At 32.9% G+C, this 10,903-nt stretch overlaps 1 long non-coding RNA gene across 1 annotated transcript; it reads right to left on the bottom strand.

Moving 5' to 3' along the window:
- Positions 1-6,298: 6,298 nt before the first annotated feature.
- LOC143194406 (uncharacterized) lies at positions 6,299-10,621 on the bottom strand. Its single transcript, XR_013005322.1, has 3 exons — positions 9,386-10,621; positions 6,787-9,320; positions 6,299-6,715 (listed from the first exon to the last, which is right to left on the bottom strand). It is a non-coding gene; the product is annotated as an uncharacterized LOC143194406 (long non-coding RNA).
- Positions 10,622-10,903: the final 282 nt, after the last annotated feature.

The following is a 10,903-nucleotide window of genomic DNA, read 5'->3' on the forward strand; positions in this document are numbered from 1 at the left end:
AATTTATGTTTGTGATTGTCCTAGGCAAGAGTGTAAAATCCAACAAGAAAAATAATCCCAACCACGCCAGTAATCGGGCTGGGTAAGACCAGATGTCTTCTGGGATAATTTCCAAAGCTGGTCACTCGCCATTCAGTAGGCTTAATGTCGAGAAAGAATGTTAAGGAAAAAAGAAAAGGGGACAGTTTAATATGGGCAAATGTGTGAGCAAAAACAGTGTTAAGAGTCGGATCGACTGTACTCATATAACTCACAGTATTTATTTTCTAAAAATGATAAAAACAAAATTGTATTTACTGTTTTCGCTTGCATTTTACTTCTCTACTAGGTTAACCCCAGTACAGGAAAAACCTCTGAGATGGAACAGAACTGCAGCCATCCTTACTCGCCTTTCATTAAATGGTCCGATTATTAATTTTTGACTATATTTTTTACATTGTGCGATAATATATCCTTTGTAATCAATTGCCGCAAAGAACATCGAATTCCCTCTAGTAAGAGGCCGCATCGACAATATTGAAGGTTCTATCATCCGTGTTTGAAATAATATAAATAATATCCTTATTGAAGCATTAGAGGAGAATGAACAACGCATGAACACTAGAAAGTACATACATTATAATTTTATAAACAACATTAATATATATTATGCAAAAGATTGACATTAAATAGTTCACTATATATATTTAATAGTAAACAAAGGAGTTGCGTTGAAGAAATTTGAAAAAAATTCTTGTTCTCGTTTGATGTTTCTCAATACTTAAACAAATCAAAATGTTTCTCTGCTATCCCTTACCAGTTATTTCAGAAAAGAACGTAGAATAATCTTAATTTATAATAGAGAGATAAATTGTCATTTGGAAAAATTGCAGAAAACCTGCAGTAACACCAGGACCCGTTATTGCAACGTTTTATCTATGCCATCTTGTATAAAAAGTTATAACTTAATTCCTAATATAGGTATTTATAAACACCTCTAAAAAATAAAAGAATAAATTGGAATAATATACACAGATGTCCTTTGAAATACCCAGCCGCATTTTTAGTCTTTTAGTGTGGTCTGTTACAAAAAAATTAAGTAAAAAATAGGGGTTCGTGACGAGTCGCCCATGCGCCATCTCCGTATAACAAATAATCCGTAATTTACAATCTTGTCGCGAACTCAAAGTAGCGAGTGTCTTGTAACGAGCTTGCAAGCCGAGGCGATAAATAACCGGCGAGATATATTTTTAAATTTGCGCCGTTGACGCTTAAATTTATCGGTCTGTTATTTATAACTTTATTTCTAGCGGGCCCCCGGTGACGGTTTTAATCAATCTAAACCGCCGCGGAACGGTGATGGATGAACCTTCTTTTCGCAGTCGCTACCTCGACGCTCTATCGTCTGTCTTCGCGCATTTTCATAAGGATTTTCGCGGTGACTTGTCACGCCCGTTCATTCATCCTCCTAGTCTTGTAGGATAGATGGCGGATGCTGCCTATTACCGTATCTGTATTTCAATCATATGCCTCTCCAAATACACCTTCTTTTATGGATCAGTCTATACAGCAACAAAGGAGGAATCATTTATATACACAGATAGCGTCAAAAGTCTATTTAGAATAACCTGCCCCCTCCATGAGAACTCCCTTAGCTCTTTGAACATTTGCATCCAACACCAACCTCTTCTTTAACGCGACAAACTGTAGTTTCTTAAAACGAGGTATTTATATTTTGAGCCCAATAACGAGGAGGCAGTAATTTATCAACATTCTCACTAACGAATACTATTCTGATTGAGGTAACGGCTTCTTCAGACGCCGAAAAAGATGAAAAATATATTCTTCATATGCGGAAATAAAAAAGTCATTTGGTGCCAAGTCAGGGCTGTATGAAGTATGGCTAAACAATTCGACGTTGCTTTAATGGCATTATTCCAAAGAAACTGGCAATCATTTACTTCCATTATGACTCATTTTTATCAGGTTTTGAACGATCAATAGAGTGGATTGTTGAGTATTGGTGTGGTTTTGGTGTTTCATTTGAGGTTCACATGTATAGAACCAATATTTGTCACCTGCACAGATTCTATATACAGCTATTACTGCACCATAATTCTATTTCTTGGCCTTTCTATCCACCATTTAACACGAGCATCGTTTGGAGCTTCTGTCCAATTATGCAGTGAATTATGACCAAATATTTTTCACAACTAAATGTTTAAGCAATGTCTTATTGATACTCGTCATACTAATCCCCCACGATGACTCAACCTCATTCTCTACATGCAAGTCACAGGATGATCCTGCAATATCATTTCGGGCATATCATCAATGCTTTCTGGCACAACAGTTTATTTTGGATGACCTTAAATTCATTATACAAACCACAAGACCAGTCTATTACCACAAGCAGTTCTTCAATTAAAACCTATAAAGTGACTATTTATATCTTAGCATAACAGGTATATTTTACCACATTTTATTGTTAATGAAAAAGTTATATATTTAATACCTACTAAATTATATTATATAACGTTTAGACAGTTATTTAATATTTGTTGATGAATGCTTACATTCATATAAGAATAAAAATGAATCTTGAGATTACTTCTCTCTGAATTTACTCTTCTCTGAATTACGTGAGTGGATATATATTACGAGACATCTGCAAAGAAAAACGAAAAGAAGCGAGCAAGACTAAGCATCGACTTTTTGACTGACTCCAACATAATTTTGTAATCTAAGGGTACTTTCGTTACACGCCCTACAAGCTTTTTGGTTTAAGCCCAAGTTGTTTACGTTTTGTAAATACAAAGTTAAGCTTCGATCCAAATGCATCCTAAGATATTTGAGATTTAATATATACTCTATACTACTAAGATTCACTTAGGTGGCTACATTTTGTCATATTCGCTCTAATAAACCGAATTCTGAATAGCTGATATTAGATCATCATTACTATCGCATTACTGATATTTAAGTAGAATTAGAACTCCAAGTATCAGTGACAAGTCGAAAAAACACCGCTGTTTCTCATTAAACCAATAATGAGAAATTAAAGAGCCAATATTGTCAAGAAAAAAGTTTCATAAGCCTAAATATTATGGGGTGGGTCACCTTTAGTTTCTTTAAAGAAGTTTTGTTGCTGTTTTATATTTTATAGTTTTCTTTGTGCTACCAACTAGGATTTATTTGAACTGGATATACCGGCTAGCCCAGGCGAGATCCGATCTTCCCAGCCTGATTACTGACGTTACTGGAATGATTATCATTGTCTAATCGTGCACTCTTGTCTTATGGACAATCACAATTAAAAACAATAACAAACAAATGTGTACAACCATCGCAACAGTTGGAGTACCATCCTGTCACCTTGACCACTGCGCCAAGCAAGCCGGCAAAGAATGTTGTTAAAACCATACTTGCAAACTATGCCATAATTTATTAAAAGCAATTTCTGTTAAATAATTCTAAATCAATTAACTACTTGTTAACACATAACATAAATAACACAAGATGAATAATAGGCGGTTTAAAATTTATTTATAGAGGTGACAAGCGAAATAACAATAAATGTATTATAAGAAACATAAATATAATTAATTTATACAAATCAATAGCACTGTCATTTATATAATAAATCTAAATGAATGATTTATATGTTAATTAACCTTTCGATTAAATTGTGTGACTTAACTCTTGATATTTGAAAAAAATCCATTCGGAGGAAGAGGTGCGTTTGTCGTCCCGTTATATGCAGATGATGGAAAACTCTTCACGTATTTCGCCGCAACGTTAAAAGTTTATAAGTTAATACCGCTAAAAGAGCTAAAAGCCCATAAAAATAAACATATACTTTATTAGGAATATAAATAAACAGCCATTTATTTTTATTAGTTTATTTTTATGGGGCTTCGATAAGTGATAGGCGGCTGTTTTATTGGCGTTTTATGGCCTCCGCTCTCAGCGTCGCCCCCCGTATAAAATTTGTAATCTATCGACATTATCGTGTTCGATTACCAGTCGATTTATTGACGAGGGAGCGTTGTTATTAGTTATGTAGTTATTAAGTAATTATTTAGATATAAAACTATCCATGAACACGTCACCGAAACTCAATATATCGTACGTATTATATGAGCGTGAAATATTTGATTTATCCTCAGCATTGTTTGTTATTTTAATATAAAAATTATGTTGTTATCGGCGAGTTTTGGTAGTGATGTTAAATAACAATACTAAAGATCCAAATACTTAATAATATTTTTCTTATAATAATGGTTTGATGGAAGGTAATTTCAGTTTTTATTTTCATGTCTTTCAAAGCGAATTTATTCAAATAAAATTTGTAGTATAAGTGCTCTTTCAATTGTCGATAGAGTGTGTATGAAGATTATACAAATGAGACTTCAAAGAGTTTTCGGAAACAGCAAACAGGATCTAGACCCAATCCTGATTGTGTATATAATTTTCGCATTCCGCCAGTTTGTGAAGAAACGTGTTAGATGTGGAAAGCATGAGATTGTATATGCCACTACCTTTGGACAGCTTTGGAATGTGTCCCCTAATAATTATTAAACTTCTTCTGGCATCTTACTATAGTTCCATTAGTTGGATTCAAATTCATCAAATTAATTTCTGAGATTCATGCTGATGTTCACCAAGTAGATGTTTTCTATCTACTGCTTTTCAACAAAGATGAAAAAGTATGCTAATTAACATACCTGATTTTCCAAGATGGTGTATGTGGGAGAGAGCAAATATTACAATTAGTCGATCCCTCTGTATGGCTCCGAGACTTGGATATTGTTACATTCTGATATCTAAGCTTGCGGTTTTTGGAATGCGATTCTTAAGCTGAATCGTTTATGATTCTCTCAGAGATCGTGTTAAAAATGAAGTTATTAATTTATTAAGACGCGACAATTACTGCACAGTTGAGGAAAACATTCAAAGTCGCAGATTACAATTGTTTGAACATGTCTGTGGAATGAAGACTTTGTGGCAAAATCGACCTTTGAATGGAAGCTGAAAAACAACAAACTGAAAAAGGCCGATCATCAAATATAGCGAGTTTCGGTGAAGAATATTCAAATGATGACAATGATAATCTTTCTGAGTGAAAACCCGCACCAAGTGATTTCCTTAGGCAATTAATGATCCCAGCTTTATCGCTAAATAAAATATGTCAGCCTATCTCAACATTTCTATTAATTTCATCCAATTTGGTGACAATTTTCCACGAATCTGCACTACACGTTCTCTTTTCAAAGTAAAAAACAAAATATGATGAAAATGGACATCTGAAACCTCTATTTTCAAGGCATAATAACTTTTAATTAAGCGAGAGAATAACGCTCTCTTTATATCTAAAAGTTTCTATAGACTTATACTTTTAAAACAAGCTATAGTATGGCTTCATTGAACAAATATTGCTAAAAATGGTCGAGTTTAAAGCCACCTTTTGCTTTTTTCCAAACCCTATAATATTGTTAAAGATATCATCGAAAGAAATAAATTATTCGTTACGTACTTTCATGAGATCTTAAAGTAGTCTAAGTAATTACGAACAAAAAGACGCGAATAAATGTTCAAGCAAAAAAATTCGATAAAGGTTACGAGCCGATAATAATGCAATCAATTTAGATTCCGCCGTTTCATTGACGTCAGAAAATAAACCAAATACAAGCGTTACATTCCCAAAGAGGCAATAATGTACCCTTTCGATGATCAGCAGTTGTTTTGGTCGCATTTTCACCGTAAAAATATGTTTTGACGTCACTCATGACCCGTACGCAATCCGACGCGTACTTTATCAAATGCCTGAATTTTGGCTTAATGCAAGAAATCCGACCGACGTTGCAACTATGCATCGCTCGAATGCAACTTTCGATTTTCTCTCTTGTTCATGCAGACAACGAAACTATTTTTGCATTGGCAAAGGTGTTTTGGTATATGGGACCAAGCTTCACTTCATCTCCATACTATAACTTAAAAACTCAAATTATCAGTAATGCTTATGTTGAAAATCAGAATTAATCGTTTGGAAACAGGTTTCATCATTTCCAAAAAGTTAGTATGATTTTTTCGAATTCATTTTAAACTTTTTCATTTCATTTTTGTTTACATGTTTGAACCAATTTTTTTTATTATTATTTAATTAATACATTGTTATTCAGCATAAATATCAAAATAAAGTTATAGAAATTATGTTTTAGAGTAGCCCAGATAATGATGGGACTAGTTTTAATCAGGAAACTAAAGCCAAAAATGAATCTATTTTGATGAAAGCCACACTTTATTTATTGTGTATACTGTTCTGGTCACATTTTAATTTTAAAATGGCTAAAATTAATTCACTTTCCAACATTTCCAATCCATGTGCCAACCGAGTCATACTGTATCGATCTGAACAAGCTGTAATCAGAAAGCGCTGTCTCGTGAGTGTGCGCTGTCTCGTGAGTGTGCTAAGTACGCCAGAACTTACTTTTCAAGCTGCAAAGCGTATCTTTTACAATTCTTGTAACATGGGACCCAACGTTGTCATGCAATAGGATGTATTTTTATCTATTACTAACTATTGCGCTATAATAGTTTCATTATTGATCCAACCACTATACATATCTCTATATAGACAAAAACAACCAAAACAACTCTGCTTTGGTGTCGATGTGGATGGTTCTCTTGGACTAAACCATAACTTCTTGTGCTTGGGATTATTCGAATAAATCCACTTCGCCACTTTGCCAGGATCTTTTCCATCGCATATAATCGCCTGGAAACTAAAACTAACATCGTTGAAACTAAAACCGTGTCAATATAAGTTCCTTAAGGTGTTTGAGCTACGGCATCAGATTTGACCAAATAAAACAACAATAGAAGTAAATCTCTAAAATGGAACTTTAACTTTATTCTGATGGAACTGATATAGAATAAGAGCATGCACAAAAAATAGCCTTAGATCGCTCAGTGAATAAACAAGAGCCAAAAGGAATGTATATTTGAGTTATCGTTCTCAGCATTGTGAGATCACCCCACAAAACTGGAGGCTGCGCATTAAAAATATAGCGGAGACAAGGCCGCAACTGTCACTGTCTCGCGCTTAATTAGCCCTCAACCGCCCGACAACGCCGCGACAGGTGGGACTCCTTATAAAATATGCTGCACGACGTGCCAGGAGATGCTAACCAGTTTTACGCGATCCAATCAGTGGCGTACCCCATTGAAATTCACCGACAATGGGTTCAGTCTTTATTATGCCCGTTTCAGAAACTACCACCCAATGTTTTAATGTATCATATAAGCAAATATCATCGTTTCAACAAAAAGACGCCACTAATTAAGTAACATAAACATGTCTAATTTAAAACATCACATCGTAACTGAGCATTTGCCCACAAGATATTTCTTTCTAGCTTAGGAAGTAGCTTAACTTCAAAGCCCTAATCAATCTACTGTATTCACCAGACATTGGCCCATTCACTTATTAGTTAAAAAAGAAAAATACTATAACTAAATAAAACTTTCAAATAAAAAAACAGGGTTGTGATACATAAATATAAATGTTGAAGAACCAAGAATATTTTCAAAGTTTGAAACGTAAAATTGGATTCATGAAGAAGAAGAGCTTCCTCTAACCTATAATGGAAGTGAATATATTTCAAATGAATACTGATTGTATCTCTATCAAAGTAGAATTTCATAATCAATAACATATCTTCATTCGCTTATTCTTCTATTTTATATTTATATCTATTTTATTATCCTTTTTAAATATTTAATACAAATTACATATTTTAGTGAATTTCTCGATTTTATTTTTTGTTCTTCTACAATTTATATTCGTTATATTGTATTGCATTTTATATATTCTTCTTTGTTACTGAATGTTTTGGATAACAATTGCCAATGTAACCTCAACCTGTCTTCTTTTGTTGATAAGAATGTCGATTCTGTTTAATTAAATTAATTCTAAAGAGAACAACCTTATTATCCAACCGACTGCGCGAGTTATGAAATTGATAATATTAAAAACATAAACATTAAAATGTAGTAGTTACTTGTTGAATCAACGGTGTGAATGATACTGCCGATCCAGTCCACTTTTCACATAAGACTTTTAGAATATCCAATGTCATACATATATACGGATGGCCCACTCTATACTCTACAAAGAAACTAATGGTTAAATAGCAAAAAGGCCTATGTTTCTATTGGTTAGGGTTTCCGTTAAAATATTTCTTATTATAATTAATTCTTCAATACAATTTAAAATTTGTATAAATTAAATGTTTTAATACTCCTGAATGATGGTGGGTGGCAGCACTGGATCTCGTCTGTCGTCAGCAGAACCCATTTGCATGTGACACGGGTACATTACTGTCTTTTATTCATCCGATACGGACTGACGGTACGTTAAATTCGCCAATGAATGTTTTCCAGAAGCCCGATGGTCTCGTAACCATGTAACAGGTTATATTTTCACCTGAGTAGAAAACGTATCTAAAAAGCTAGTCAAATGAGAAAAATTAAGAAGGGTGGTTTATCAAAACCGGAACCTCCTACAAAAAGGATGTTGAGGCATTATCTATTAAATTTATGTATTTTTCTAATGAGATAGGTTTAATAGATTTAGAGAAATATATTTATTTTCTTATTAGGACGAAGCTGAATATAATTTATTAGGTTGTCATTTAGATTGTCCGGATCATCTCATGGGGTTGATGCTGTCAGCTACGTTCAGCTCAAACACTTACTAAGTTAAAGTCAAAATCTATATAGAAACAAGGTTTAAGTCACATGTAGTTGTTATAATAAACTATGTAGAATTTCTTATCTGGACCAATCAAAAAAGTGAAAATTAATCTTATACATCATTTGAATGCTACTGAATGAAATGTAAACTATCCTAGAACCACACAGTTGGGGTTACTACTTACAAATACTAAGGATAGAACTATTAATATCAAATAGCGAAATACTTTTATAATTTCTGCAAAAGAAAAACCTCCTGTTTCAAATTATACTCCATTTTTTTACTAATAAAACATTTTTTCCGGTATAGGTTGTTACTTCAGCTGACTTATGAAAAAATAATTATTAATAATAATAAGAATTATATAAATTAATTTTCTTGAGCACTTATGAGTTGCTGTGATTTTGTTCCTTTGTAATTATGTAATGCGTTGTATTAACCTTTTTAACCGTTACAGCTTTTATATTTTTATAAATAAGTATATTAATATAAAGAAGTTTTCATTTTATTTCAATATTATAACGATAATTTTTAAAAAATGTCACTAAAAAGTCAATTTTGAATAAAATAATAATTCGATTTGCTATTATCTGCCATTTTTGTTATTAAATTAAATGAAATTTGTGTGATTGAAAAATGTATCTCGACGTTTTTGCAAATATTTTTAACATTTTTATAGCCATAATCTTAGTTAATCGTTTAGTCAAATAAAAAATTATTAAAAATCTGATACACAGTGCAAATTTTTCCAGTACTTATCTCAAAAAAATGAGAAATATATCAATTACTATAAATCTGTTAGTTTAAAATTGAAGCTCATCATTGGTACCAAATATATAATGAAAATTGTTCTAAAATAATTGCTCTCTATATGTCTAAATAATATTTTTAATGAAATGAATATATTTACAGAGAGTACAATAATTTAGTTCTGTATTTTATATCTAACTCTTCAAGAAAAGAGGATATTTGGTTGGATTTTTAAATATTCCGCAATTATTGAAAGAATCCTTCGACATAGTTCGCTGACGATTTTTGAAAAAAACATTTAGATTGTAGATTACTAGAATTTTATATCATGATGTTACAGACACTCTTTTTACTATAGCCTATTAGCGTAGCTTATTGCCCTCAAGGAATACCAGGGAACTTTGAAACCACTCTATAGCCAGAATCATAGGTAGAACAGACCAAGCAACTCAGATATTTATAAAATGAATGTATTACAATTTATCATGTTCAACGAATCCTTTAGGCCTTTTTTGGGAGGGAAGTGTTGAAGTGAACATCGAACTCATACGACACTAGCATTATTGCCAAATTTGGTAGCCGCAATGGTTAAGGCAACAGGACGGTCGTTTTACAGCTGCGATATTCGTGGGTTTGAACCCCGCAGGGCCTGGATATACTTTATGTTTGTGATTGTAATTCTACATGTATCTAAACAAGATTCGACAAAGAATAACTTAATGGTGGGAACTGTGGCTCGAAGTCCACGTGATGCTAAAAATTAAATCCAGATAAATCCCAAATAAATAAAAAGGTTTTTATTTATAATAGAATAACTTTGATTCGACAGCATAGTTACTATGTTCGAGATCGTTGAACTTACACAACTCATAAATATGAAATATAGAATTAATTAAAGGGAAATTCAATGTAAAACAAAATATTGTTAATGAAGACAACACTTTGAATAGTTGAAGAACCAGAAAGCAAAGTTAGAAAAAGATGATAAGAAAATTATGGACAAAAATGAGGAACGAGAAAATAAACCAAGTATAATTAATTCAACATGAATTTCAAGAACATATAAACTCTTCCTTTAAGACTCAATTCCTATAAATGATAGTAATCGTTAGAAAATATAAAATAAATTAAAAAGCGTGTTATAATACATGGTGGGCATGCTAGTGTCTAACAAACCTGGACAAGTAAAAGAGAAGTGGTTATGTGGTGGCGCCCAGTTCGCTCAGCTATCGGGCCTGAATTTTTCACTGCTGCGGGCTTATTCTTTGTGACATCTTTATAAATTAGTTATGACGCTTCAACGTATGTCCGCGCTAATAACAAGCCATCCGTGTGAATGTTTCAGTCTGTCGGCTCCTGTTAGGTGTTTGTATTTTAATTTGACGGGGAAGTGCGGTTGCCACGGCGTTCGCATCT

The sequence above is a fragment of the Rhynchophorus ferrugineus genome, unplaced genomic scaffold (assembly GCF_030347505.1).
Source record: "Rhynchophorus ferrugineus isolate W39M unplaced genomic scaffold, kcgeb_rfMv2 rfM1, whole genome shotgun sequence".
NCBI lineage: Eukaryota > Metazoa > Arthropoda > Insecta > Coleoptera > Curculionidae > Rhynchophorus > Rhynchophorus ferrugineus.